The sequence below is a fragment of the Cibotium barometz genome, chromosome 29 (genome assembly GCF_041138505.1).
Source record: "Cibotium barometz isolate CiBa-2024 chromosome 29, ASM4113850v1, whole genome shotgun sequence".
Classification (NCBI taxonomy): domain Eukaryota; kingdom Viridiplantae; phylum Streptophyta; class Polypodiopsida; order Cyatheales; family Cibotiaceae; genus Cibotium; species Cibotium barometz.
Window position 1 is genome coordinate 48876254 of NC_141074.1, and position 5461 is coordinate 48881714.

The following is a 5461-nucleotide window of genomic DNA, read 5'->3' on the forward strand; positions in this document are numbered from 1 at the left end:
GTTGAAGCTCATCACACGGATTGGGATCTAAAGCTTACACTTTATGGGCCTATCCTACTGCGTACAAAGTGGCTATTAATTGCACACCATTCAAAATGGTATATGGCCAAGAAGCGATCATGCCGTGGGAATTTGTCATTCCTAGTCTTCGTGTTGCTACTCAAGAGGGTTGGGATGGTAATCCCTTAATAGAGCATCTATATATCCTTGAGCGGCTAAACGAAGAAAGACAATTGGTTGTATACAATGCCCTTGTGGAGAAGGATAGAAGGAAAAAATGGTTTGATCACCACCTGAAAGACAAGGACATCAAGGTTGGGGGGGTAAAGTCCTGATGTATGGAGTGCGTAACGAAAAGAAGAAGCTCAAATATGCTGGTAAGGGACCATATAGAGTATGTGAAATTACCCCGCAAGGTACCATCCGAGTGGAGACTCTCGACAGAGTTGAAACCATTGGATTCCTTAATGGGAGTAAATTCAAAAGGTACTATGACCCCCTGAGCCAAGAGGAGTTACATGCAATCCATCAAAAGAAGGCAGCTAAAGAACAAGCTGAGCTTAAAAAGATACAAGCAAGAATTGAAGCCAAAGAACGTCAACAGCGTGCTAGGCACCAACGAGAAGCCAACTTGGGGATTACACAAGCATTTTTCGAGGAGGCAGATGAGGATTCACTGGAATCTGACCCGCCTCTAAGATACCCAATTGAGTTACAGAGTCCTTACGGGGAGGTGCTGTATAATGCATTATTGGATACAGGAGCTCAACACAATTTGCTATCATATGGCGTGTGGTGTCAACTTGGAAAACCACCTTTATCCAAGAGTGCTATCCAAGTTCAAGGAATCAACAAGAAGAAAACCCCTGTCTCAGGAATTTTGCACACTCCGATTGCTTATGACAAGGGGACCGTAATCCAAAGCTTTTTGGTTATGCCTGCGCGGCGGCGGGTACCATGGAAGGGACTGTAAACTTAGGGCATAAATGGATGATGGCCACCAAGTGCAATATCGATTGGGCAACCAGACGAGTCACAACGCAAGAACCAACACTCAGTCTGACCGCTCAAAATCTCGCTCCTAAGCCATCAACTCTGGACAAAATGCTAGATAATGAAAAATCACAAAGTCCAGTGGCAAAACCATCTTTGATTGTTTGCCACCCCTCTAACGCTTCAACGCCAAGAGTGGAAACATGCAGGGTGGTCTCTAAAGCTCTGCTTACTATGCCAAAAAATACATACAATTGGGTCCCAAAGGCTTCGTTAACAGCTACTTCCCCTGCTCAATCTCATTCAGACAAGAAGCCTCGTAGGAAGAAAACAGCTACCCACCCGAGAAAGGGCAATGTAACATCACGATGGATCCCTAAAAAATTATTAGTAGCCCAAGGGTACTACGAGGGGAATGACCAGATTTGGGTCCCTAAACATAAGCTGAATCCCTCTACATCACCTGTAAAACCTTGCAAACCAATTGTTGCCACCCCAACGACAATTCAAGACCGTGGTAAGGGAAAGGTAACAGAGTGCTCCGCACCACTTCTTCCAGAGTTAGTTTGGATTCTCAAACGATATCGATCATTACCACCTAGCTCAGGAAGGGGGGAGCCACATGAAGCTTCTAGCTCCTCATGCCAGGCACACGACGCTGATATAGAATTCTACATGCTCTACACCTACTCTTGTCAACACCCAACAAGAGACCGATGAGTCTACGTCTTCCCTTGTAATAGTATCGCCGAAAACCATTTCCTCCATTCGTCAATGGGAGCATACACTAACATCTCTGCAATTGGATGTGGCCACAAGGGTCATAAAAAGCTATCTGCCCACATCACAACCTATGACCCGCTGGACAAATTGGTTCCAAGAGACTGCAACATCATTGCAAAAAATATAATCTACCCAAGGAAAGGGGGAGCATGTGCTCACGCTCGACATTCTAATGCTTCCTCCTCTCTAACCTTCTCCCCTGACCATGTAATTGCCAAATTCAAGGGGATGTATATATATAGCTTCATACACAGAAAAGAAAAGAAAAGAAAAGCAAAAAATAGTAAAAAGAGCAAGAGCACGTTAAGAGTAGAAATATCCGTATATACAATCAAGAACTAGATTGACCTGTCATAAACCTACTGATGCTATATCTGTGTTGCAGATATGGCAGATGCACGATCGTCATACACTTCATCCACTCCCACCTTTGGTGAGAGGTATCATTTGTACCTTTCTCAGATATTTCACATGTGCTATCCTGTAATTGAAACTGAATGGGATCATATAGATGTACTAGCCAGAGAGAAAAATGTTGAGTAATTAGAATGGCTAATTCGCCTATTGACCATGACTGACCCCTACTCCATAGAGGACATATCCCTGATAGCCCAATGCTTTCCTTTTCCACAAGATGACTATCCTCGCATGGTTACATTCTTGATGAGTTTATGTGGATGGGAAAATGAAAAGGAAATATCTGACAATGATGAATGGACGGATGAAACTCATGGTACTACTGAGGTTGACTTTATTTATTTGGATGATGCGGATAGAGACTTAGCCTTAGGGCTAGAGCCAGGACTCTACAACATCCTCTTACCGTATCCTCAGTAGTAGTGTGGTGACTGCTGGTAGGTAGGTTAGTGTTTTCTAGTTTTTTCTAGTTTGGATTCCTTAAACGAGTCTTTAACTTTTCACACTGATGTGCCTCTCGAGGTATAGTGCTTGTTAGTTGGTTGTACAGGTGGAAAAGTTTGAGGTGGGTTTGCTTTCAAGTCCTAAGATAGCTGCAACGCTCATACATAAATATATATCTCATCAAATTGCAGGCATTTTTCTCATCGAATCAAGGAGATCTCCAAAATACAGGTGTAATTCTTCCATACCCACTCTCTTTCGTTTTTACTGTTCAATTAATTGCATGAACTATAATGCATGACCACATGGAAATTGTCAATGTACTACTTAGTTCTTGAAGTTGCTTGACGTGCTAGTGTAAATCATTAATGAGCTTAACCTTATTGGATATATTCCTGAGCAGCATGACGTCTTTAGTTAACCTTGGAATACGATTATCTTAGGTCTAGGGTCAAACCATCTTAATGTTTGACACCTGGCCATGTGTGTGTTGACCTCTAGGACATAGCTTTTACCCCTTTGTCAAAAGGATGCAAGACAAATTATAGTTCAGGAGCGAAGATCAAAAGAAATAAATTTTAAAAAAAAGCCTACAATAAATGGCAATACAAGTCTATTATGTGCTCTAATGTTGGCCTATCGCCTTATTGATACTTGGTAGGCGAGGAGTATTCTACTCCAGACCGATGCCTTGGTTGGTAGGGGGTAGCCTTGTCTAAGGTGAACTAATAGATTCCTGGATAATGCCTTGTGTTAAACATGGTACCAGGATCGATAGTTTTGCCTTAGGAAGGTCGCCATTGTGTGTAAAAATTATCACGTGCATAAAAAAATAAAGGCAAAAGGCTCCTGTAACTCTGATGTTTCTTGTGTCCCTAGGTCGCGGTATTAACTTGTTCTTAGAGTAGACACAGTGTGGTCATCTGTTTATTTATTAAGCTTGGTTATTTTCCTTGACATAGGTCAGTTATAAACCTTGATTAACCTTTGACACCTTGCTAACTCTTGATTTACTTTCAATAATTTTAAACTCCTGTTAATTTGCTACACTAGCTCATTCATGTGACCCCTTAAACTAAGTCTCATAGCAACATCCATTGTGGTCTAACATGCTTGAATTTATACACTTTATATCTTTTAAATTCTAGCATACTTTCACTCTACTTTCCTGTTTTACAGACGGTCTACCACAACAACCCGATCGAGCTTACCATACCATAGCTTCCGAGGATGGAATCTACATCAGGAAGGGGGGCATGCTAACCTATGACGGACATTGAGACGTACTATGTTTTACGTCATTAATTTAAATATTCTGAGTCATGGGCCGGGCTTGTCGGTACCATATGTTAAGGATAAAGGGATTGGGTGATCGCCGATGAGAGGCGCACCTTGAATATCAGCAGGGTAAGGGTTAGGATCAGCAGGGTAAGGGTTAGGATCGGCCGACCATGTATGGACGCCCATGTGTGAACAGCCAAGTCACCTATACGAGTCAAATGTAACCCTAAAACTCTCATTCTCATGTGTTGAATACAAGAGTGCTCTTGCCTTATTCTCTTGGTTTCCTTCTCCTGCGTGTGTGCGAGAGAGAGAGAGTGAGAGCGATCGAGCACAGTGTAGCGGCACGGCGGCGGCGGCGAGGCGGTAGGGCGGCGATGGCGGCTCCTCCTTCACCATTGTGACGCGGGAATCCTTCACGGCGACGGTTTGAGCGGTGAGTGACACACCTTTGCATTCTGTTTGAGCTTGCTTTCCTGGTTGTATGCTTGCAGCCATTCGTGGCTCGCGTACGGTGCTCGGCAAGTCCCCAGCTATGACTCGTGCGGCAAAAGCGCACAAAAGGAATTCTCTTTCTCGATCTGTAATAAACGAAACTTCTTCACCTTCTTTCTTGTCTCATTTTCCACAAGCTTATGCCACTGTTTGAACTTGCCAAAAGCTTCAACCTTATCCCGAAGGAAATAAACCCATATCTTCCTACTATAATCGTTGACTAACATCATAAAGTAAGAAGATCCCCCTAGTGTAGTAGTAGACATTTTACCACAAAGATCAGCATGTACCAGCTCTAGAGGAGTCTTTGCCCAATTACTGCTTTCCTATGGAAATGCCTTGCCTTGTTGCTTGCCCATCATGCAACCTTCACACGGATCCTACAATTCTAAAAATACAGGCAAATTAGCTACCATATTCTTTTTCCAAACCCTTCGGCTAGAAATTTAGCATTATTCTCAACAACAACACTGATGGGTTCCTGTAGAGGCTTCCAAGAACTATACCAGTCCTGCTTACTGGTCATGTGTCGGGATGCTCCACTATCCAGAATCCATGCATCATCAATAACTGGAGACTAAGCAAATGAACATAGCTCTTCAATGGCGACCCAAAGTTCAAGCTTGGTCTCGACATGGTTAACTTGACTCATTTCCCTTCCATGAACACTTCAAGGTGATGTTCTTCTCGTGGGCCTGCTTCTCTACAGTCTTTGATAGCGTGACCCTTCTTGTCATCACAGTAATAGCAACTCCCTTGAAACTTCTTCTTATTTTTCTTCTTCTTCTTCTCATCAGAAGATGCCATACCTTTACCTTTAGCATTGGTCGAAAATGTAACATCACCACCATTGTGGGTCTTCAGCCGCATCTCCTCCTCAAGTAACATAGCACTAAATTCTTCAAATGATAAAGGTGGTACTCTAACCTAAGTGTTTAGTGATGTAGCCAAGTCATCATACTTCTGTGGAAGAATTCGGATGCACATCTGAGCCAACTCCTCACTTGTGTGTGTAATCCCTACAGCAGCCATTTGATTTCGCAAATTT